At 46.8% G+C, this 26,156-nt stretch overlaps 1 protein-coding gene across 2 annotated transcripts in view; it reads left to right on the top strand.

Annotated features, from left to right (window-relative positions):
* The window catches only part of MYOM1 (myomesin 1), a 147,679-nt gene that overhangs the window by 2,795 nt on the left and 118,728 nt on the right, over positions 1 to 26,156 (top strand). Inside the window, exon 1 of one of the 2 annotated variants that reach the window (XM_039523327.1) lies at positions 4,379 to 4,401. The exons of the other annotated variant lie outside the window; for it this stretch is intronic. The gene's annotated coding sequence lies outside the window, so the exon portion shown is untranslated. Of the gene's footprint in view, positions 1 to 4,378; positions 4,402 to 26,156 lie in introns of those variants that run through there. 2 annotated transcript variants of the gene reach the window in all.

Genomic DNA, 26,156 nt, shown 5'->3' on the forward strand with positions numbered 1-26,156 from the left:
CGCTCGAGGGCTCCCCGGCCGCCACATAGACCCGCCCCGCCGGCTAGAGAAACATACAACGGCCCGGGGCGCTTGCGCAATATGCGGCCCCCCAGGGAGGCGGCTCCTCGCGCAATTCTCATGGCCACGCAATGCGCGAACCCCAACTCCCATTTCTAAGTCGCCCGGGTCGCAACTGGCACCGAACCGCAGTGTCCCCGGATCCCAGCTACCAGGGACCACTCCCGCACCTGTCACCAACCGCAGAGTGTCCCAGAATCCCAGCTACCATGGACCCTCCCCCCCCGCCCACCTGTCACCCAAGCACAGAGTGTCCCAGAATCCCAGCTACCATGGACCCTCCCCCCCCCGCCCACCTGTCACCCAAGCACAGAGTGTCCCCGAATCCCAGCTACCATGGACCCTCCCCGCCCACCTGTCACCCAACCGCAGAGTGTCCCAGAATCCCAGCTACCATGGAACCCCGCACCTGTCACCCAAGCACAGAGTGTGCCACAATCCCAGCTACCATCGAACCCCCCCCCCCACCTGTCACCCAAGCACAGAGTGTCCCAGAATCCCAGCTACCATGGAACCCCCCCCCCCGCACCTGTCACCCAAGCACAGAGTGTCCCAGAATCCCAGCTACCATGGACCCTCCCCCCCCCGCCCACCTGTCACCCAAGCACAGAGTGTCCCAGAATCCCAGCTACCATGGAACCTCCCCGCACCTGTCACCCAACCGCAGAGTGTCTCAGGATTCCAGCTACCATGGAACCTTCCCCTCGCACCTGTCACCCAAGCACAGAGTGTCCCAGGATTCCAGGTGCCAGGGACCACTCTCCCAACTGTCACCCAAGCACAGAATGTCCCAGAATCCCAGCTACCATGGAACTTCCCCCCCACCCCGCACCTGTCACCCAACCGCAGAGTGTCTCAGGATTCCAGCTACCATGGAACCTCCCACCCCCCGCACCTGTCACCCAAGCACAGAGTGTCCCAGGATTCCAGGTGCAGGGACTCCCCTAGCTGTCACCCAACCACAGAGTGTCTCAGGATTCCAGCTACCATGGAACCTCCCCCCCGCCACCTGTCACCCAAGCACAGAGTGTCCCAGGATTCTATCTACCATGGAACCACCCCCCACACACACACCTGTCACTCAACCGCAGAGTGTCCCAGGATTCCAGGTGCCAGGGACTCCCCTAGCTGTCACCCAACTGCAGAGTGTCCCGCGATCCCAGCTGCCTGAGACCCCCAAACTACACCCAATCCCCATCTGCCATTGGTAACTGGCTGAGAGACACAACTGTCATGCACAGCTCAGTATTTTCTTGGAGTCTCGCTCATAGTTTCATTAATTTGTTTCACTCATGCTGCTTCTCTGCCTTATTCTGGGGTTCTTTCTGCAAATGTGTCACCAAGGCATTCTTATGACCATATACACTGGTAGGAAATTAATTTCAAAGTGTGTGTCCATGGAATTTAACATTTTCATGCACAAAGTATTCACGCCAGAAGTGCCTGAAGCAGACCCAACACCACATGAATTGCCTGATCACTCAAACTAATCAATAGTGATTGAGTGTCAATCCACAGAGTGAAAACCATTTCACCAAGCTGACATTTTTCATTTCTGATTACTTACATTACAGTAGTGCCTGGATGCACCAGTCCAGCTTGGGGCCCCATTGGATTAGGCATTGTTCATGCACGCAGTAAAGGGCTTGTCTACATGAGAAGTTATAGGAGTATACAGACAGTAAAGTGTGAATTTAAACCAATAGTTATGCTAGTGTAGCTCCCTGTGTGGGCATGTTATTCTGATATGAGTGTCTTTTACTGATTTAGGTTAGGTGGCTTTGAAAACAAATTAAGATAAACCAGAAAAAGCCACTTATTCTGGACCAGGGGTAGGCAATCTATGGCACGTGTGCCAAAGGCGGCATGGGAGCTGATTTTCAGTGGCACTCACACTGCCCAGGTCCTGGGGGCTCTGCATTTTAATTTAATTTTAAATGAAGCTTCTTAAACATTTTAAAAACCTTATTTATTTTACATACAACAATAGTTTAATTATATATTATAGACTTATAGAAAGAGACCTTCTAAAAATGTTAAAATGTATTATTGGCACACAAAACCTTAAACTAGAGTGAATAAATGAAGACTTGGCACACCACTTCTGAAAAGTTGCCGACCCCTGTCCTAGACTATGGCTAGGTCCTGGCCGTGAGGATGATGGCGAGTCGACCCCTGTCGCTCCCCCAGTGACTCCACTTCCACCTCTTGCCGTGGTGGAGTTCTGGAGTCGACGGTAGAACAATCAGGGATCGATTATTGTGTCTACACTAGATGCGATAAATCGATCCCCAATGATCGATCACTACCCGCCGGGTAGGGTAGATGTACCCTATGAGTGTCCATATGGAGGGTTATACCTATAGCAGTTTAACTATACAGATATAAATATACTAGTATAACTTCTCCTGTAGACAAGTCCTATTAGTGCCTTCCTCAGAGAGTTTACAGTCTAAATGGACAACACAGACAAAGCAGGGTTTAAATTCAACCAGAGCCGGAGTAAATATTTTCAAGCCCATGGAAGGAAGCTAGGGCTCAGGGCTTCAGCACTGTGGCCTGTGCCTTGTGGCTTCAGCCCCATGGGAGGCATCAAGGCTCAGTGCTACAGCCCTGGTGAGAGACGTGGGGACTGAAGCCCTGAGCCCTGGCACCTCCCCCCCTTGTGGGCTAAAGCCCCAAACCCCAAATGGGGTGGGGAGGTGCTGGGAAATAAATATTGGGAATTTAAGCCCTGAGACAAAGGATGAAAGAAGGAAGTATTATTCACATTTTAGCAACAGAGAACTGTGGCCGGAGGATATTAAGTGACGTGCCCATGGTCATGCAGAAACTTTGTGGTAGAGCTGGGAATTGTACCCAAAAAATAATAAACACAGTCAAGGAAATTCTGATCAACTCACAGAAATGCCACATGCAGAAAGAGACTGAATTAATTGGCTGTTGAATTTGGTTTGTTGATTCCTGTTTACTTAACAATTCACATTTGTCATGCTAAACACTTGTGAAATTTCATGAGCACCTAAATGTCATTCCCCGCTGCAACAGAGCACAACTATCTTTTCCATCTCCCATAAAACCACAGTTGTCATGAAACTCTCATTCGCAACTGCCAACAGAGCCACAATTGTTATTTCCAAACGTCATCTTCATCTGTTACAGAGCTGCAACTGTCTTGCAAGAGTCATGGAATGTCAGCTGTCATTCCCAACTGTCAAGGAACAACAAATACCTTCTCAGCTATCATGAAACCTTCAGATTGTGACACACTCCAGTCCGATGTAAAAGTCCATTTACCTTTACAATTCGATTTTAATACAATATTCTTCATTTTCTGTCCTGAACTATTTTATCATTAAACAGTTGCTGGGTTGCAGTTGTGAGTGAAGCAGACCCATATCTATCTAATACATTTTTATACCTCAAAGGACTGTTCAGAAGCTTAATTATTCAATGTTCCGACCCCATAGTTTTAAAATACATGATTGTATTTATACATAAAAACTTACATACACCATGTCACTAGCAGTGCTGTTGAAAGATTATTTATTGTATTGGTGGTGAAACCTGATAATAGCTCTCACAAGTCCTTTTTGTGTATACCAGAGGGAGCGTTTGAGGATTTCTGTAGACCTGCCATGTCTCCCACATTGGAAAAATACTTCATTTTGGAGTAATTGTAAGGTTACTTTTAAAGGGAGCTGTCTTATGAAGAAGCATTTTGTTGTGTGTTTCAATAAGACTTGAGAAAGATATTTCTCTCTGATTTTGAAATCTCTATTCCAATTGTCATATTTTGTAACTACCTGCCTTCTTGTGAACCTAGAAACCCACCCCTTCCCCATGCCATCTGTGATGTTGTATGGTTGAAATATACCACTTATACAATTGCAACAAATCTTATACAAAGTATGTCATGTAAAGTATCAATGTAAAAGTTATCCTATTTGTATTCATGTATCATTTTTGTATCTAAAGTTATGAATACTATGAACCAGTATTTCAAATGTGTTTGATCCTGGGGTAACACCTACCTGGTCAAATCTACTTAGAAGCCAGACAGCTTTGTGTTGATAACCCTTCTAAGGCAATTAACTCTCACAATGGGCCACAGAAAAAACTCATTCTGGCCAGATGGCTCTTCCTGCAGATGCCTTAGCCTCTTGTGCCTATATTTTTCCATAAACTGTTCTGGGGGCTTTGTTTGGGACAGTAAAATTCCATCCACATGGGAGAGGATATAAAAGACCCTGGAAACATCTTTATTTCCTGCTTCATTTTGCTGGATGTCTAATGAGGAAGGAAGCTCTAAACAAGGACTGATGACCCCCAAGGTGTTTGGTAATTTCCAGAGAAGACTTTTTCAAACTAGCAGTTTATTTCATCACTGCTTCAAACTTGATAGAAGAACTTTGCAATGACTGTGTGTGTGTATAATTTCCTTAACCATTTTAACTCTTTTTTTCTCTTATAAATAAACCTTTAGATATTAGATACTAAAGGATTGGCAACAGCATGATTACTGAGTAAGATCTGAATTATATATTGACCTGGGTATGTGGCTGATCTTTTGAGATAAGAAAAACCCTTTGTTTGATTAAATTGGTTTTCAATATCCATTCATTATAATAGTTTAGTGTCTGGATGGTTGAAACAAGGGCTGCAATGCCTGTATTTTAGACTTCTACCAGTGTGATGACACAGAAGCTTACTTTTGTTTCTGGCTTGATATATCTAACAATAGAATAACCATCAGTTTGGCATGAGTCTGCCCTATTTCTCAGCAGTTTGTCCTGAATCTAGCATCCTCAGCTGTGACCCACTGAGGCACACTGACACCATCCAACACATTTGTGCTTGTTTCAGACTTCTTTCTTCATCTTCATTTCTTGAGCCCAATACTTCTATTAAAGTCACGTGCAAAACTTCTATTAACTTTACTGGAAGCAGGATTGGCACTTTTCTGTTTGTACTGCATGAGAGAAATGGCTATGTGTCATACAAAAATTGAATGTTGAAATATTTAGAGGAACACAGTATCTCTTATTGATCAATAAAATAATTAAAAATAAATAACTATATTCTAAGTGCTATCCTCACAAAAATATTCTGTGAAGCTGAATTCAGTGGTGTTTTAAGTATGTCCCTACTTCTATGACCATTTCTAAAATCTTTAATTTGTTAGCATCTCCAAAATTATATTTTTTTTAAACATTTTATAATTAGGAAGAACACTTTAAAGATAAAATGGTAACAATGTGTATATGGAAAGACATATTAGTAAGGCTGTAATCTGTGTACAAAATGTCCACCTTTATTTTTAACATGATTAATTCTAGTTAAATCAACTACGGAGGATGTTAGCCTACTGTTAAGGAACAATTGATCATTAAGGCTCTAACATAAAAAGTACCCATTAAAAATGCCATGGGTAAAATTACTGAGTAGGCCTTTAAATAATTTACAAACCTGATGGGGGTGATGATGAGCTTTGAAAAAAATTCTCCTGAAAAGCTATGTTTGAAAAGGATAATACCATGCTGAGATTAAGGGCATGGTAACCCCCATAATGTTCCTATTAAATAAAATGTAAAGGTTATATAAATGATTAATCTACTAAAATATGAGGGAAATTGCTGAATGGTAGAAAATAAGGAATATGTGTTGTTAGTTTAATGCTGATGTTATGTTAATGATTTATAAAGACAGAATGGAGAATGAAAAAATTATGAAAATTTGGTACATGGATAATTGGGTATCTGCAACGTTAAATAATGTTGATTGGTGGAAAGCTAATAAATATGGAAAGGTATAAAATCTAGTGGACAAACAGGGCTCAAGTCATAAATATTGAACCCAAAACTAAAGAAATGAGACTGAAAGGCTAGAGACTGACACCATGAAGTGCAGGAGGGCTTCCTAGTGCCCCAGAACTCGGTAATTTGAGCCCTTACTTGTTTGTTTATTATCTGGCATAAGTGTATATTCAGAAACCATAAGTGACAATTCTGTTTGAAAATTTCTAAATAAAGGTAAAAATTGATTAAGCCTAAACTGGGTGGACTCATGACTCAGTTTCCCACCTCACATTCCTTGAACTATACTTGACTTTAGTGCAGAGAAGTTTGCCTCATTACCAATTACCTTTTGGTAAAAATATTTCATATTAACTGTGATTTCAGATATTAAATATTTTGTGGGGCGAAAAGGAAATTTATTTTATATAGTGTCATTTAAAAGAACATTAAGGCTTTATGCATGAAAGGGGGAAAAAGAGAGACCTCTCCCAAGGAGAGAAAAGGTACAAAAAAGTCACCCCCTGCAATTTTTTATTTGTTTTGGGGTTTTTTGCATCAAATTCCTCAAAGGAAGAGGTGTGCAACCTTACATATTGAGAAGTGGGGGAGGAAGTCTACAAACCCATTTGATCCCAGGTTTCCTTAGGAAATGCAGAAGGCAGTAGGATAGATGCACAAATCCTACCCTTCTGTTCCATAATAAATAATAATACCTAGTTCTTATATATCATTTTTCATCAGTAGATTTCCAGGTACTTTATGAAGTAGGTAAGAATCATTGTTCCCATTTTACAGATGGGGAAACTGAGGCAAAAGCACATAAGAAAATTAGGTGCCTAACTCCTATTGCTTTCAATGGGAGTTATGTGCTTAATCAGCTTAGGCATTTTTTAAAATCCCATTTGGCACCTATCTGCACCTTAAGGCACCTAAACACTTTTGAAAATCTAGCCCAAAATCACCCAGAAGTAGGGTGACCAGATAGCAACTGTGGGGAAAAAATGGGACGGGGATGGGGGTAATAGGTGCCTATATAAGAAAAAGTCCTCAAAAACGTGACTGTTCCTTTTAAAATGGGACATCTGGTCACCTTACCCAGCAGGCTAGTGGCAGAGCCAGGTGTCCTGAGTCAGATCTAGTGTTCTATCAACTAGACCACAGCAGTAATGATACCTGAAAAAGTTTGTTATGAATACATAACAGCCTGCAGCAGGGCCCTGATCCTGCAAAGAGATCTGCATGTGTTTAACTTTACACATCTGAGTAGCCCCATTGATGAAGAGACAGTATTGCTGAAACAACTGACTCAACCACTTTGTGTAGGATGGGGGCAATTTGAATGGAAGTCCCTTATGCATTGGTCTGTTTGGGGAAACAATCTGGCTTCCTGGCCTTACACAATCAAGAGTACTTATTGTGCAATATATTCTCAACAGGTTTCTGCATCCTCCATTATAAAGTTATCTTCACCAGGTTACCATTATTTCTTTATGGTCTTGGGCCACACTGCAATACCTCTTCTCAAATTGAGTGTTATCTTACTTTGTCAGTAGTTCCAGTGAAGTAAATGGCACATTATATAGAGTGGTAGTTCTCAACCCATTTACCATTGTGTTATGTAGGCCGCATCCACACAATATATTCACTACCTGTATGGCCTGAGGATGTTACATAGGCTGCAGCTCTGTGCTGATGTTGAGAATCACTGATGTAGAGTAAGATGCTACTCAGCAAAGCTATTACAGTATGGCCCAACAATAGCATTAAGTTAATCATCCAAATTTACAGAGAAAATCTGTTGCTGGCATATGTCTTTCGGGTGAAATCCTGGCCCTATTCAAGTCAATGGCCAGCATTTCACATCCTATCATGAACATGTCCTCTCTAAGAGGATTGTAGCTTATAACTGCTACTATAGGTCCATACGTGTGAAGTCGCACTCATTGGGTGTGACACTCACTCATTAGCATGCTGTGTCACTCTCACACACATTCCTAAGCTTATATCACTCATTCTGAGTAAATATATAAAGATTTAAAATATTTTTAGTCAGGCGCTGAAAGAGACAAAAATACAACTGGGGCCTCAGAACTGGGGGATAGAGCTTGGAAAGCCACTTTCCCAGCTTGTATACTGTGGTAACCATGGAGACTACAGGCCCCTGTTCAATACCCTGGGAGAGGAGAAAGGAGCTATGTGGGGGGGGGGGTGTTTGCCCAAAAAACGAGCAAGACTTGATCAAAAGTTTGAAGGTTCTGCAAAATACAGTTCAAAATTTAAACCACACTGGACAAATTCATGGCCCTTCATTGGCCTGGTAGCACTCAAGACTTAAATAAATAAATGTGGTCTTCTCAATTTCTTATTGCTGTCCAGGGTTTCCCAGCTTGTCCTAGTTTTACTCCACTCAAATGTAGGAGAAAAAAGTGTTCAATTTGTTTGAAAGAATAAGACCCCATTCAGACTAAACCTTGGACTAGGTGAGACACTGTCCTCTATTATCCCAGTGAAGCTGGCAAATCCTGAACTACCAAAAAAAGTTATAAAACAGACAAAGGGGGCTACACGGCAATATAACAAAGCCCATGAATGAAATGTGAAACCAAATTAGATATTAAAAGAAACAAAGAATCTGAATCCTTTATCTGTGATTTATTAGCTTCAAATTAATTTAATTACTTTATTTTTGCATTCATTTCATGTATTGCTAGGATGTGTTTTTAATTATTTAACTTTTATTTTGGAATCTGATTACTTTATTTTAGTTTGCTGAAAATGTAATATGAGCAATAGTATACAAGGAGGAGAGATTAAAGAGGCTAGGACTCTTCAACTTGGGAAAGAGGAGACTAAGGCTTTGGCTTCACTTGCACTTCAAAGTGCTGCCGCGGCAGCGCTTTGAAGCGCTAAGTGTAGTCAAAGCGCCAGCGCTGGGAGAGAGCTCTCCCAACGCTGTCCGTATTCCACCTCCCTGTGGGGAATAACGTACAGCGCTGGGAGCCGCGCTCCCAGCGCTGGGGCTTTGACCACACTGGCGCTTTGCAGCACCGCAATTTGCAGTGCTGGAGAGGGTGTGTTTTCACACCCTGCTGCAGCGCTGCAAATTTGCAAGTGTAGTCAAGGCCTATGGGGAGATATGATAGAAGTATATAAAATCATAGGTGGTGTGGAGAAAGTGGATAAGGAAAAGTTACTTACTTATTCCCATAATACAAGAACTAGGGGTCACCAAATGAAATTAATAGGCAGCAGGTTTAAAACAAATACAAGGAAGTTCTTCTTCACGCAGGGGCGGCTCTAGGGATTTTGCCACCCCAAGCACGGCAGGCAGGCTGCCTCTGGCGGTTTGCCTGCTGCGGGACCAGCGGACCCTCCGCAGGCACGCCTGTGGGAGGTCCACCGAAGCCGCGGGACCAGCGGACCCTCCGCAGGCAAGCTGCCGAAGGCAGCCTGCCTGCCGCCCTTGTGGCGCCGGCAGAGCACCCCCTGCAGCTTGCCGCCCCAAGCACGCGCTTGGCGTGCTGGGGCCTGGAGCCGTCCCTGTCTTGATGCAGCACACAGTCAACTTGTGGAACTCCTTAACTGAGGAGGTTGTGAAGGCTAGGACTATAACAGCGTTTAAAAGAGAACTGGATAAATTCATGGTGGTTAAGTCCATTAATGGCTATTAGCCAGGATGGGTAAGGAACGGTGTCCCTCGCCTCTGTTTGTCAGAGGATGGAGATGGATGGCAGGAGAGAGATCACTTGATCATTGCCTGTTAGGTTCACTCCCTCTGGGGCACCTGGCATTGGCCACTGTCGGAAGACAGGATACTGGGCTAGATGGACCTTTGGTCTGACCTGGTCTGGCTGTTCTTATGTTCTAACCAAATTATATTTGTACTGTAAAGTGTTTTTCAAAGGGATGATCACTATGACAAAATAAACATATTGTTGTATTGATAAAACAGTTGTTTGTTAGGTTTATATGAAACAGTTTATTTTTTAATATTTCTCTTGTTCTGTCCACTGACTGTGTACCTAAGCCACAGGTTATTAACTCTGGTCCTCAGAGATCTCCAGTCATCCAGGTTTTTGTTCCAACCAGCAAATAATTGTTTTTATTAAAATCCACTGGTTTACATTGCATATGGAATTTTCATGTGGCCTAGAGTTTAGTATGAATTAGGACATTTAAGTGTTTCATATGCAATATTAAGCAGTGTACATTTTAAAACAAATGACTAAGTGCTGGTTGGATTAAAAACCTGGACTATTGGATGTCGCCAAAGATGAGAATCTCTGTCTTAAGAAATGCTCTAACACACCCCCTGGAAAGTCTCACTCTAGCCTTGAATCTCACTCTTTGGGGCTGTAAATCTTATACTTAAGGACAGCCAACCCTTGCAGGGCTGCCCAGAGGATTCCAGGGGCCTGGGGTCTTCGGCAGCAGGGGGCCCTTCTGTTCCGGGACCCGCCACCGAAGTGCCCCGAAGACCTGCGGCGGGGGCCCCCCGCTGCCGAATTACCGCCGAAGCGGGACCCGCCGCTGAAGTTCAGCCCATTCTTTGGTGGTAATTCGGCGGCGGGGGGCCCCCGCCGCGGGTCTTCAGGGCACTTCAGCGGCGGGTCCCGGAATGGAAGGGCCCCCTGCCGCCGAATTACCGCCGAAGACCGAGCTGAACTTTGGCGGCGGGTCCCACTTCGGCGGTAATTCGCCGGCAGGGGGTCCTTCCGCCCCGGAGCGGACGGACCCCCAGCCGGCGAAGACCAGGAGCGAAGAAGCTCCGGGGGCCCAGGCCCCGCAAGAGTTTTCCGGGTCCCCCGGAGCAAGTGAAGGACCCGCTCCAGGGCCCCCAAAAAACTCTCGTGGGGGCCAGGGCCTGGGGCAAATTGCCCCTCTTGCCCCCCCTCTGGGCGGCCCTGAACCCTTAGCATCTCTGCGGTCACATTTACCCATGTATTCAAAGTTTTAGCTCTTTTTTTGGTTCATAAGTAAACAGAAAACAATTACCAGACTATTTAACCATTTTTAAAAATAAGAATTTAATAACATTTGCAGCAAAATACAGCAACATATAAAGAGTTGGGTTGCACACAGTCTTGTAGGGTATTTAGTTTATTTAAACAGTATGTACAATTAATCAGGATATTGCTACACTAGTCATCAAATTCTGAAAAGAAATAACCCATCATGTGGCTTTTTTGGCTATGTTGTAGAAACTGCTTACAGGCAGGAAGGGTGGATTTTGCTCTGAGCTGTTACAAACCCCACTGGTAAACACACTTATCTCTTCTAAAGTACAGTGACTGGTCCAAATTCTACTATCACTCATATGGTGCAACTGAAATCAATAACTGGCACTCATTTAACCGAGGGTACAATCTGGCCCTGTCATCGCTAAGGCATTCCAGCAGTAAAATGAATATACAGACATTCCATCCGCACAGATCTGACTGTACAAGGTCCATAGAGTTGCTGCTCCCCATCTTCCCAGCGTGCCTCTTTTCGCTTCCCTATACACTTCCTAGCAGAGGGGAATAGGGAGCCCCAGGTTAGTTCTCTCTCCTGAATGAGAATGTCTTAATTAAAAAAAGCATATTGAAAATGCATGGTAACTTCAATACATGTGTTTAAAAAAACAGTTCAATACCAGTGTTACAGACAATGCAGTGGTATATGGCATATGCAAGAAGGAACTACAACCAAAGTGTCTGAAACTTGAAAACAGAGAACTTTTGTGGGTTGGGCATGTTGGCTGGAAAACCATGCGTACGTTAGGGTTGTACCCTGCTGAAACTGACATTGCAGAACTGCAAATAACTTGAAAACAAAAATTACTTTAATATATTGCCTCCCTTGGTTATGCTATGTTGCATTATTCCAGTCCCTATATTTACCTTCCTTGTTTCCTCCAAACTAATATATACACAGGACACTATGTTGTAGTTTTTCTAATTATGATCAACTCACATTTTTTAGTATGGACAGTACTGTATCATTTCTTTTTAAGCTTGTGAGTGTGTATGTTTTCTGTTGCTTCACACAGTTACAGTTCACTAAAGTTAGATTTTCACATTCATTTAAGGGCAAAACCTGGTCCTAGCATACAACCCAAATAACCAAGCCAGTAAAAGGAATATTTCCTCCATCCTTGCTGCCTTGTGGCCACTACTGAAGCCCTGAAGATGCATTGTAGCCTTTGTGGTCCCTGCATCTCTTCTCCCTGGGGGAAGAATGTTGTTTCCACGTAGTAGCAAACATACTTACAGTGTATCTGGACCTTCTCTATCCATTCCATGCATGCTGGGACACAGGGATTCCTTCTGTGCTCTATAATGCACATGGTGTATGGAACCCTTGTGCAGAAGTCCTAAGATTTTACTCCCCATTCCCTTAGGCCACCAGTTCTACTACTGTCAGGGTTGCTGGAAGATCTAGAAGGGATGGAGCAGAATTTTAATTTTAGCATGTTTCAGGCCTTGAGTTTTGACCTAAATGCATTGTTAGGCATGTTTTTTCATCTGGTTGAGGTTCATGCAGATCATTATAAGAGGCACAGAAAATGTGTAAAGTTCTAAAGGAAATGAGCTCTGCATACATAATTAAGGCTACAATTTAGTCACGGTATTATTAGTAAAAGTCATGGATAGGTCAGGGGCAATAAACAAAAATTCATGGCCCCTGACCTGTCCATGACTTATACTAAAAATACCTGTGATTAAATCTTGAGGGGGGGGGGAACTGCTAGAGGAAGGTTGGGGGGGAGCACTGATAGGGGAACCTGGGTGGGGGGCGCTGCTGGGGAGTGACACCTGGGGCCAGTGACACCTGGGGCAGACTGCAGCTGCTCTGGCCAGAGCCCACTGCTGGGGCCAGCAGACCATGGCTGCTATGCCTGGGGACAACTTCCCTGGGCCAGTGGACTGTGGCTGCTTCAGCTGGCCAGTGACCGCCTGGGCCAGCAGACCACAGGTGCGCCGGCCGGCCGGCTGGCTGGCCAGGGACCGCTCCCTGGGGCCACGGGCCATGTCTACTCTGGCCGGACCACTGCCTGGGCTACAGACTACGGCTCCTCCAGCTTCCCAGCTGGGGACCACTGCTAGGGCCAGCAGACTGCGGCTGCTCCAGCCAGCCTCCCAGTGGATCGTGGCTACTCTGGCTGGCTGCCTAGGGGCCGGTGGACCGCAACTACTCAGGCTGCCCTGGGACTGCTGCCTGGGGCCACCAGAGCAGCAGCTGGTGTGGCTGTTCCCAGGGCCACTCCAGCAGTGGCTGGTGTGGCTATCCTGGGGGCTACCTGTGCAGCTGGCCCCGGAGCCAGCTGCTTGGGCAGCCCTGAGGTCAGCCACACTGGCCCCTGAAGAAGTCATGGAGGTCACGGAAAGTCTTGGAATCCATGACTTCCACGACCTCCCTGACAGACACAGAACCCTACACATAATTTATCCTGCCATTGTTAACTGTCAGCAAATAGTTTTCCAGTAGTTCTATGTAATTTATATCAGTCATAACCAGCAGGGGGAGCTCTTCACTTTGGTTTAAAAACGACAAGCGAGACTATGTATCTAGGTATACGAATTGGCAGAATTGACATTGTTTGATTAAACCTAAACTCATATTGGGCTAAATCCTGCTCTGGTCTGTAAAGGAAAGGATAACAAGGATGTGGCCTATAGAAGTCCGACAGGTTAAGATGGGTTTGAGGGATGGGATATAGAACAAACCTGGACTCTTCGGGAGATTAAGTACATTATTGCTGTAAAAACAGTCATTTGTCATTATGTTTATATGTCTATCAAATAGTAACTGTTGGACAATTTTCAGACAGTATAATGTCCATCTTACTACAATAGCCTTCTTCACTCTTCTTCAATGTTGATAGTTCCCTACTTTCTGGTCCCAGAAATTTGAGACATGCAGTTTTACTATCTCTAATTGTGGCAGATAGTTGTCTGAGAATTCTGTTTCAATGGTTATCACTAAGCCTACATTTTAGTCATGGGTATTTTTAGTAAAAGTAAACAAAAATTCACGGCCCATGACCTGTCCATGACTTGTACTATATAACCCTGACTAAATCTTTGGGTGGCCCGGGGATGCTGTGGGTGCTTGGAGGGGGTTGGTCCGGGGGTGTGTGCCATGGGTGCTCTGTGGGGAGCAGCCCAGGATCCCCGCTGATGCTGTGGAGGGAGGATGGGTGGCAGTGTGCAGCCTGGGACCCCGCTGGTGCTGCAGGGGGTGGTGGGGCTGGCAGGCTCCCTGGAAGCGGCAGCATGTCCCTCCCTCAGCTTCTAGGTGAAGGCACAGCCAGGCAGCTCTGCGCACTGTCTCTGCCCCAACTGCCAGCTCTACAGCTCCAATTGGCCAGGAGCCACGGCCATTTGGAGCTGTGGGGGTGGTGTCTATGGGCAGAAGCAGTGCATAGAGCCATCTTGCTGTGCCTCTGCCTAGTAGCCGAAGAAGGGACATGTCACCACTTGTGGGGAGCCCCCCGAGGTAAGAGCCACTCAGAGCCCTCACCCGCTCCCATGCCCCAAACCCCAGCCCTGAGTCCCCTTCCACGTGGGGGGGTGTGGTGGCCTGAGAGTGCCCCAGCCATAGGGTGACCAGATCACCCAGGTCAAATATCGGGACATGGGGGAGGGGGGGACAGGGACAGAGGGGAAAAAATGGCAGCAGAGCAAAAAAAAAAAAATCCCCCACCCCCGATTCCTCCTCCCTCCGCAAGCGCTGGAGGGAGGCCCGGGAGACTCAGGGGAGTGCGGGGCTGGGGTGAGTGTGAGTCTGGCCTGGCCCCAAGCAGGCAGGACTCGGGCGCGGTACCTGGAGGGAGAGTAGGGGGCGGCCTGCAGGGCCAGGTGGCGGTTGTTCTCCCCACCTGGGCAGCGGGACTTGGGAGCAGCCGCTGCTGCAGCTCCCACTGCCACGGGGGGAGGAAGCGGCCACTGGCCAAGCTTGGCGGCTGCGGCTCTAGCACCCATTAACCCCCCGAGCCCGGGCCTGCTGCGGGGACCCAGCGCGCACCCAGCCCCTGGCCAGTCGCGTCTGGGCTGGCTGCCCAGCTGGTGCAATCCCGCGGGCGGCCCCGGAGTGGGGGCAGCAGGCCCCAGCCCCCCCATCCCGCTTGGGTCCCGCAGGAGAAGGAATGGGGCTGGGCTGCCGATGCCTCCGCTGCGGGATTGCACCAGCCGGGCAGCCAGCCCAGACACGACTGGCCAGGGGCTGGGCGCAGCGTGCGCGCTGCTGGGTCCCTGCAGCAGGCCCGGGCTTGGGGGGTTCTGGCCCGGGCGCCAAAGCCGCAGCCCCTGAGCGCCACGTGCTTGGCCGCTTCCTCCCCCCGTGGCAGTGCGAGCTGCAGCAGCGGCTGCTCCTGAGTCCTGCTGCCCAGGTGGGGAGAACAGCCGCCGCCTGGCCCCGCGGGCCGCCCCCCTACTCTCCCTTCAGGTACCGAGTCCTGCCTGCTCGGGGCCAGGCTAGACTCACACTCACCCCGGCCCGGCCCCGCACTCCACTGCGTCTCCTGGGCATGGCATGCTTGGCAAGAGGCGGGGATTTGGGGAGGGAGCCAATGGGGGAAGGAGGGGGCAGAGTCAGGGCGGGGGAGGGCGCGAGCCCTTCTGGGCTCCGGAGCCTTTGCTTGTTTGTCCAGTGTCCCGACCTAACATTGGTCAGGACGCGGGACAAACAAGCAAATATCGGGACAGTCCTGATAAAATCGGGACGTCTGGTCACCCTACCCAGCCATAGGCATGTGCAGCACATTTCATTAGGGCAAGAGTAGGCAACCTATGACACGCATGCCGAAGGCGGCACGCAAGCTGATTTTCAGCGGCACTCACACTGCCCAGGTCCTGGCCACCAATCCGTGGGGCTCTGCATTTTAATTTAATTTTAAGTGAAGTTTCTTAAACATTTAAAAACCTTAGTTACTTTACAGACAACAATAGTTTAGTTATATATTATAGACTTATAGAAAGAGACCTTCTAAAAATGTTAAAATGTATTACTGGCACGTGAAACCTTAAATTAGAGTGAATAAATGAAGACTCGGGACTCCACTTCTGAAAGGTTGCATTAGGCTGCACACCCAGGGAGCCCTGCCCTAGCCCCACCCCGCCCCCATCCACTCCCTCCCACTTCCCGCCCCCTGACTGCCTTCCTCAGAACTCCCAACCCCCCCTGCTCCTTGCCCCCTGACAGCCCCGTCCTGAGACACCTCCCCACTGTAACTGCCTCCTAGGACCCTACCCCCTACCTGTCCCCTGACTGCCCTGATCCTTATCCACACCCCCGCCCCCAGACAGACCCCTGGGACTCCCACACCTATCCAACTGCTTCCCACCCCCTGACAGGACCCCCAGAACTCCCGACCCATCCAATTCTCCCTGTTTCCTGCCTGCCCTGACCCCCTCCACACCCCTGCCCTGACAGCCCCCCCAACCTCCGACTGATTCAATCCCCCCTGCTCTCTGTCCCCTGACTGCCACGACCCCTCTCCACACCCCTGCCCCCTGACAGGCCCCCCTGGAACCCCTGACCCATCCAACCCCACCTGCTCCTTGTCCCCTGACTTCCCCCCTCCAGAGACCCCCACCCCAATCACACCCAGGACCCCACCAACTATCCAACCCCCCTGTCCCCTGACTGCCCCAACCCCTAGCTACACCCCCACCCCTGAAAGGCCCCCTGGGACTCCCACGCCTTATCCCGTTTCCTGTTCTCTGACTGCCCCCGAGACCCTCTGGCCCATATCCAACCCCCCCGGCCTGGCCCTTATGTGGCAGGCACAGAGAGCGCCAACCAAGCTGGAGCGCAGCGGTGGAAGAGCACTATGACTGACGTAAATCAACAAAGGTCAAGTGTAGCGCTGGGGAGGCAGCGATTGGTTGGGTGAGCCCAGGCGGGCGGGGGTAAGAGGGTTCTGTGTGGGGCAGTCTGGGTGCAGGCAGCTCAGTGGGGGATCTGGATGTACAGGGAGATTCCAGGTGCAGGGGCAATGGGAGTCTGCAGGGGGGACCAAGTGAAAGTGGTTGGAACTCAGCGGGGGAGGGAGGGCTGGGTGCAGGGAAGGTGGGGTTCATTTGGTTGGGGGTCTAGGTGTAGGTGGTTGGGGGTCAGTGGGAAGGGTGTCTGGGGGGCTCATCGGGTTGGTACAGATGCAGGGGAGGTGGGGCTTGTCGGAGTGAGGGTTTGATGGGCCTGCTTAACAGGGGAGCCCCAGCTGCTGCCAAGGGGATCTGCATGCTGGGCTCCCACTTCCCCATCCCCTTTTCTTCCCTATCCCATGCCCCTTCCCCACCACTCCATCTCCTCCCCATCCCACCCCCTTCCTTCCCAAACTGCCTCTTTCCCCCTGCCCCCGCTTCCCCTATCCTCTTCTCTTCCCAATCCCATGCCTCTTTCCCACTGCTCCATCTCCTCCTTATCCCACCCCCTTCCTTCCCAAACTGCCTCTTTCCCCCTGCCCCCGCTTCCCCTATCCTCTTCTCTTCCCAATCCCATGCCTCTTTCCCACTGGTCCATCTCCTCCTTATCCCACCCCCTTTGTGAAAGGAGAATGAATTATATTGTAAAAATAAGAATGGATTAAAGAAATGTTGTATGTACCTTTAAGCAGAAATCAGAAATGTTGAAATACAGGTGCCAGGAAAAGAAACATTAGGCATAAACAATGGTGCTAATGGCGAAACATTAACAGAAGATCGGTAATAGTTAGTAAGGAAATAAGATGCATGCCTAGCCCAGGTAAACTTATCTGATTCTGCTTCCTTTGTTATCTTGTTAAGTTCTCGCCCTTTTATTTATATAAATAAGATAGTTTGTGTCTTGCATGGTGCACACATTGTCTGGGTGTTATTAGCAGAGCGCTGTGCTAATAAAACAGAGTGGTCTGACAAACTGTCAGTCCTGAGTCTAACTTTGACACCTTCTTTCCCCACTGCCTCTTTTCCCCTGCCCTGCCCCATCCCGCCCCACAACTCACTGTTGTACAAAATGAAGGATGGCTCCCAGCACACAGAAGGGAGCTCAACCCAGAAGGTGGTATCCAGCTGCGAAGTCCAGTGAGCTGAGCTTCACCTCCTTTTTTCAGCGGGGCTGCGCAGCAACTCTGCATTCACAGAAATGGGGGGGGGGGGAAGTGGCATGTGACCTTGCACCCCATGTGGCCCCCACCCCTCGCCTCTATGGGGGGGCAATGCCCCCAAACTATGCCATGAACATTCCCAATCACACACCCCTGTTTCTCCTTCACTTTCTACAGGGAAGCAAAGAACGCTGCAGGAGGGGGACCTGGGCTGTTTTCATGCTCCCTGGGGCCCAGGAGTGCCCCACACAGACCCCCACTGCCCATCGCCACCCCTAGAGACCCACTCCCCACACCCTGCCTGCCCCCCAGCTACACTCACCGGCCTGCTGGGCGGGGGCTATTTGCCTTGCCTGGGCTGAGCCAGTGTCACAGCTGGGGTCGGTGGGAGATCAGAGTGGGAGCAGAGGGGCCTGCCTGGGCTGAGCTCCCTCAGAACTTCCTTGCCTGGGGCCCAGATGAGCCCCCCCCAAGCTGGCCAAGAATGACCTGACCCACGAAAGCTTATGCTCCAATACATCTGTTAGTCTTTAAGGTGCCACAGGACTCGTTGTTGCCTTTTAGCAGCCTTAGTTATCAATACAGCTGTGTGATACTTAACAAAGCTTGAAACTTGAAAAAGCTCGTGAACCTGTGACACTAACCCTTAAAGTGTGCTAGCTCCCGCTTCGGTGCAAATTCTGGAATCCTGTTTCAAAGTATACTACATTTGATGTGTATTGAGTTAGTGTGGCCTATTGTTCATGTGCGCCAACTGCTACTCCACACTGCTTTGTGGGTGTCTGTAGCTGACCTGTGTGTTCACCTGTGTGCCCTCCACTGTTCTGGGTCTATCTGACTGGATGTCTCCCCCCCCCAACCTTTAAAAACTAGCACAGGTCCAGGATTGGGTCATCTACTCCTAGATTTAAATTTATCAGCATTACTGCAATATCACTCCAGAAGCCTGACAACAGGCCTCAAGGGAGTTGCCTGGAGCTGTGGTAAGGTCCTTGATCTCCTCACTAGCTGGGGAGAAGTAACAGTGCGGGCAGCTCTTGCAGCCAGCCACCAAAATCAGAAACAGTTTGTGGAGTCCGATTGCTAAAAGGGTCTCACCTCGGATGCTTCTTAATGCCTTATAAAACTGAACAGCTCAGGCAAATATACAAAGACCCCAGGGATGAAAGAAGAAAATCTGGTGCTGGCCATTTGACCTGTCCCTTTTTTGAGGAGCTGGGCAGGATTTATAGCCACTACAGAACCCATCACTATTGTGGAGACGTGAGCTGTGCAGGACAAGCAAGAGCAGCAGCAAGACTCATTGTGGGAGAAGGACAATGAGGAAGACAGTGAAGTGATCTCCCTGAACAGCTCAGATCTCTTTGGAATTTAGAACCCAGAGGGTGACGTTGGAGGCAGCAATCCCGATTCAGAGCCAGCCAATGGGGGAGGCCTGTGCCCCTTACCCTTCCTATTCATCGCGCCCCTGTCAGAAGTACCAGAACACCATTCCAGCTCTCAAAAAGAGCTTCATTCCAGAGCATTCCAGCACCACTACACGAGGCTGACTCTGCAACTATTGAGGCGATAGCTAAACATTTAATTTCTTCTGTCCAATTGACCTGTAAATTCATTAGCCAGGGAATCTAGGTCTCCTAGAATTAGCTAGGTGATCCTGGGGGGCAAGCTTTCCATTATTCACTGAGATAAACAGGTGTGTGTTCTGAAAGATCCTAGCATTGTGGGCCTTTCCAGACCTCCCTACATGTGTGTTTATAAACCTGTGTGATGGGGCAAGGCCCGATGGCTACAGTAAGGTAGTGAGGAACAGGTATGTTAGCCCCAGGCTAAACAAATCCCTGGTACCATGGTAACCAAATGGCAGTTGCTCCAGGTTAATCAAGACACCTGGGGCCAATTAAGATCCTTCTAGAAGGCAGTGGAGCTAGCTAGATTGATTGGGACACCTGAAGACAATCAAGGCCTGGCTGGAACTAGTTAAAAGCCTCCCAGTTAGTCAGTGAGGTGTGGGTGTTAGGAGTTACAGAAGGGAGCTGATCTGCTATAGGAATAAAGCAGTACAAATCCATATTAGGTGCAAGGAAGGAGGCCCTGAGGTAACAGTGAAGGAGATATTGAGTGGGGGGCTGCTGTGGGGAAGTGGCCCAGCGAATTGCACACATCCTATTTCCAAAAAGTCAGCTACCATAGCTGCTAATTTTAGGAACCCTGAGCTGGAGCCTAGAGTAGAGGGTGGGCCCGGGCTTCTCCCTCCCCTCCCTGATTAATCATTGAGAGTGGGAAACAACAGAGACTGTGCGAGGGAGGGTTGCTTCTCCTCACCTCCCTTGTTGGCTTATGATGAAAATGGCTCAGTAAGCTGTGACCCTTGCCTCTAGAGAGAGAGAAGGGCTACATGGAGGGTCACAGTGAGCCTCTGAGGCTAGCAAAATCTGCCAGGAAACACAGGACAAACTGAGTCAAGGACAGAACTCTGCCACACCTGCCATTGTGGTCAACCAGGCATTGGAGCAGGAAAGAGAAATCCTCCCCCTTTCTGTTGTAGGAGTCTCTGTGGTAGTCACATCATTTACTCAGTGGTGGGTCAGTTGGCTTCCAAAACCAAATTTGCCCAAAGCTCATGTAAAGTGCAAAGAACTTCTGCTTGTTCACACCTGCCAGCATTGCGATGCAGAGCTTTCTTGCATCCATGCCTGTCAACAGCAATTCAAAAGTGATGTTTGTCCACCCAGAAAGAAAGCAAGCATGAGGCAGAGAGAGTGGAATCATGGGATTTTTGGAGTTTGACCACTAAGTCCTAGAATTCCACTGACTTCCACCTGGCTTCTACTGTGCATCCCACAATGCACAGCAAGAAAAGTCCCAGAATGCACACAGCTCAACAGTAAATCAAAGGATCATGGGATACCCAGCTGATATGCCATATGCATAGTGTGCACCAAGGCCTTGCCATGTGTACACAATGATACAAAATGATAGAAGGCACAGCTGCCCTGTTTGCATGCTATTAGTGCAGCTTATGTATTATGCACCAACTAGTGCACATCATCTCAATGCAAACAAAGCTCCTGAGTGCAGACAAGACCCAAGACGGCCATTGCAAACTAGAGTAGCTTAGAGCGGGTGTATAGGATGGCAGAGAATCAGCCCCAGTATTGGGAACCACAAACAGCTCTTTGCTTATTGGGTGCAGCTGAGGATTCAGCCTTTTATGATCATTCTTAGACCTGAATGAAGCCACAAACAAATCTCATTCATGATCTTAAGAGAAATTTTCAAACCTCTATACAATGTAAAAATATTGTAGTAGAATTAATAATCATGCTATTTTTTCCACAGGCAAAAGTAGTGAAATTTGATCTAAACTGGAAACATTTCATTTATTTTAATGGATTTTGAAAATCTGCAAAAGTAGATGTACAAAAAGTAATTTCCAGTTTTTCTGTCCTAGGTTTGGTGACAGCTCATGTTTCATTACACAAAACATTGATAATTATAAAGAAAACAGTGGCATAAATCTTAAGGAATAATATATGTCTTTGGTCCCAAAATCTTGGCAATCTTCCCTAATATAGACCAGCTGTAGTGAGCTTCCACAGAAATCCAGCTAAAGCTGGAACATTATTCAGGAATTTTAACTTCTCCAAGAAATTAGCCAACATGAAGCTTTAATTAAGCAAACCACAGAATGTGAAAATAGGCTTGTGAACAATTCATTTCAGTCTCTGCAAAATAACTTTTGTTATTTTGGCATCTGACTAGAGCTAAAGTGATGCTTTAGCTAAGGGAATCTCATTGCAAGTACAAATACAGTAACAATGGCTAAGCTTCAAAGAGCTGCCATTAGGTGACAAATGGTGGACAGATGGGTTCAAATTTGAGCCATCTAATAGAAAATAAAACATATATCGGATGATCAAATTTTTCCTCTCCATTTTTTGTCTGTGACTATAAATAGTGAAGAAGATTCACATGCCATGTTTCTCACGTCTGCTGCATATATTTCTTTCTTGGATTGTAACTTTAAACTCAATATCATTCTTAATATAACAAAAGCAGGTTCCACATTTTTAAAACTTTGTTCTATAACTTACTAAGTGCTACCTGTCCTAGTCACTGATCTAATTACTCTATGTGAAAAATTATAATGTTAACTACAAGAGTTCTTTTAATTGAACTAATCTAAAAAGTGTGTCTAGTTACAGACAATAAATCTGGAAAACATCTTCTCATTGTTAACGTCATTAATTGTGTCAGGTTTAAAATGTAGTGAGTCATGTAACATGAATATCTTTTGTGATAAAGAGACTGTGTTCTCCTTATGCTGTTAGGTATTCTGGGATTGTGTCTATGCATGCCTACCAATGCAGAATAGATTTCTCTGGAACTAAATTACTTGTGCAGCTCTTTTTCATGTGTAGCATGCAAGGTTTTGAGGAACTGATAGAATAAACAGTACAAAAGTGGGAAATAACTAGTTTTGGCAGAATTCAATTATTTTTTATATTTTTGACCGATAATATTTTATTTGTAAGCACTGTTTTCAGTTTTTATCAATTTAAATGTTCACAGTTATGGAAAATTATGGGGGTCAGATGACGATTTAATTACAATAGGTACTGAGATTCAAAAAGTTGAAGCCTTACAAACCATTAACACAAATTATCAACATCACATGTCAAAATATACAAAGTAAATATCCTTAAAATAAAAAAATTAGACCTGTTCTTACTATTCATTCACTAGTCCATTTGTAACAAGCCTAATTCCAAAGTCTAAATCACAGGATTTTGACATTAGTAAGTTCTAAAGCAGCATTTTTCTTACTTTGTCTACCTATATATTTAGATTTTTAGTGATACATTTTTGTCAGTTTGTGTATATACAGTGAAATTGATGTTTGCTGACATCTTCCGATAAATATCAAATAACCAGCAAGAAGAGACCTGTCCATCCAGTTGCCAAAATCTTCACCAACACCACCGAGAATTATTTCAAGAGGTGGAAATGATCCTTTGTTACGTGGTCAAATGCATATAACCAATGCAAAACTGCCAATTCAGAGACTCATGGGCTGAAGGACAAAAATCTTGGTGCCAGTATCCAACACACTTCTTGAACCAAAGACAACTAACCCTAAATAGTCACAAAGATGTGTACGCAAGGAAACTAGAGCAGAAGGAATTCTGTGAGAATGACAAATTGTTATCCCCACTACAAGTGGTTGACTTGCGGACAATGTAACAGCTCTACCAGCTGCACTAAGGTCATACATCATCATAATCTCCGAAGGTCAGTCCTAAAGGAGGAACAGAAGACATCTAAACAAACCAAGGAGGATACTGGCTCGTTGCTTGTTGTGGACTGTGACGGAGCTGTTCTGGCGGGACCCAACTGAGAGTGCCAAATCAGGACCAATTGCTCAAACAGGGCAGTCACAGCCCTAGGCTGGGGTTTTTCCACCTCTAAGGCAAACCAAACCAGCCAGACAAAAAGGACTTTGGTCTCACCCCACTGGCTAACCACAAGTTACACAAGCAATTTCCTTAGACACTCCAGTCTCCCAGTATCACCACCAGTGCACTCGTCCTGGGGATAAATGGTTATGAAAACCAACACCCCAATAAAAGAAAAAGGTTCTCTCAATCCCAAAGGACCAAGCCCCAGACCCAGGTCAATATACACATCAGATCTTACCCACAAATCACGCTGTTGCCAATCCTTTAGAATCTAAAATCTAAAGGTTTATTTACAAAGGGAAAAAGGTAGAGAAGAGAGGTAGAATTGGTTAAATTGAATCAATTACATACAGTAATGGCAAAGTTCTTAGTTCAGGCTTGCAGCAGTGATGGAATAAACTGCAGGTTCAATTTAAGTCTCTGGAATGCATCCCCCGCTGGGATGGGTCCTCAGTCCCTGGTGTAGAGCTTCAGTTTGTAGCAAAGTCCCTCCAGAGGTCAGAAGCAGGATTGAAGACAAGATGGAGATGAGGCATTGGCCTTATATAGACTTTTCCAGGTGTAAGAATCCCTTTGTCTTCACTGTGGAAATTTACAGCAAAATGGAGCCTAGAGTCACATGGGCCAGTCCCTGCATACTTTGCTGAGTCACAAGGCGTGTCTGCCTTCTCTCCATGGGTCAATTGTGTAGCCGATGGCCCTTTAATGGGCCATCAATCCAGCTATGCCGGGCTAACATCAGCTTGTCTGGGACACTTCCCAGAGGCAGAGCAGAATACAAACTATAGACATTACAGAGCCAATACTTATAACTTTAACTACAAATGATACAGACATATAGACAGCATAATTATAACCAGCAACCCATAATCTGGTCTTAGACACCTTAGATGACCCCCTTTATCTAAGATTTGGTGCCACTGCAGGACCTTGGTTGCAACCCATGTTCTATATGGTCCCAATTTATATCAATAACGTCACATGGACATCTAGAATGAAGTAGCCAGCTGACGTAACACATGCCCACTCAGTCAGGGTAAATGAAAAAGACTAGCAGAAGAAAATACTGACTCCAGTTGTGGACACTGCAGAAGGAATTGTTCTGAGAACAAGAAGTGGCTAAGTGTTAAGAAACCCATTTTGGTTCAGAGGCTGTAAGTACTGACAGATTATTTTGCGTTTGTTCTTTTTGGCTGGTGTTATGTTTTATTTTCATTTGATTAAAAAAAAGATGCACTAAAACCTGACTTAGCTAGGATGACCATATTTTCCAAAAGGGAAAATGAGATGTCACACGGGGCTGGCCTAAGGACCTCCACCATCCAAGTCACACACTGCCCCCACCCCCCAGCCTCTCTACGTCCTGCCTGCAGGGCTGGCCCGAGGTCCCCTTTTCTCCTCCGCGCATGAAGCTGGCCCAAATTTTTGAGTGCAGTTTTGTAACAAAAAAATCTACATTTTGTAAGTTCAGAGCCTAAAAGTCCACTCAGTCCTACTTCTTGTTCAGCCAATTGCTAAGAGAAATAAGTTTTTGTTTACATTTATGGGAGATACTGCTGCCTGCTTCTTATTTACAATGTCATCTGAAAGTGAGAACAGGCATTTACATGGCACTGCTGTCACTGGAAGGTAGATGCCAGATATGCTAAACATTCATATGCCTCTTCATGCTTCGGCCACCATTCCAGAGGACATGCTTCCATGCTGACGATGTTCGTTAAAAAAAATTGCATTAATTAAATTTATGATTGAACTCCTTTGGGGAGAATTGCATGTTTCCTGCTGTTTTACCCACATTCTGCCATATATTTCATGGTACAGCAGTCTCAGATGATGACCCAGCACATGTTGTTCATTTTAAGAACACTTTCACTGCAGATTTGACAAAATGCAAAGAAGGTACCAAAGTGAGATTTCTAAAGATAGCTACAGCACTCGACCCAAGGTTTAAGAATCTGAAGTGCCTTCCAAAAATCTGAGAGGGACGATGTATGGCGCATGCTTTCAAAAGTCTTAAAATAGCAAAACTCTGATGCAGAAACTACAGAACCTGAACCACCATAAAGGAAAATCAACCTTCTGCTGGTGGCATCTGACTCAGATGATGAAAATGAACATGCGTCAGTCTGCATGGCTTTGGATCATTATCAACCGTACCATCTCCGCTGAATCCTCCCTGACAGCAGTTGAACCTAGTGACCTTACCCTTCCTCTTTGGAAATTATTGAGTCCTCAGAGCTGCATTGGCTGCTGTGGGGCAGCAGAGCAGCTGCTCCATAGCCTGGGGGAAGATTCCTTTCATGTTCAATTACTCAGGCTGGGTGCTGGGCTAAGGATCAGTCTGTCACTGTCAGGGGCGGCTCTACCTTTTTGGCCGCCCCAAACAGTCATGCGTGGGAGGCGCCCCGGAGCCGCGGGAGCAGCGGACCTCCCGTGGGCATGACTGCAGAGGGTCCGCTGGTCGCGCGGCTCGGCTGGACCTCCCGCAGCTGCGGACTGTTCGCAGGTCCAGCGGCTCCGCTTGAGCTGCCGCAGTCATGCCTGCGGGAGGTCCAGTGGAGCCGCGGGACGAGCACCCCCTCCGCAGTCATGGAAAGGGCTGCCCCACGCGCGTGCTTGCCGCGCTGGGGTCTGGAGCCGGCCCTGGTCACTGTGAATCCATACTTATGGTAAGATTGCCATGTGGCTGGGTTTTTTTCACTTGGGATATGGTAGAATGCCCTACAATTCACACCTCAATAATCCAGACTGCAGACTGTTAGGATA

Source organism: Mauremys reevesii, linkage group 2 (genome assembly GCF_016161935.1).
Source record: "Mauremys reevesii isolate NIE-2019 linkage group 2, ASM1616193v1, whole genome shotgun sequence".
Classification (NCBI taxonomy): Eukaryota; Metazoa; Chordata; order Testudines; family Geoemydidae; genus Mauremys; species Mauremys reevesii.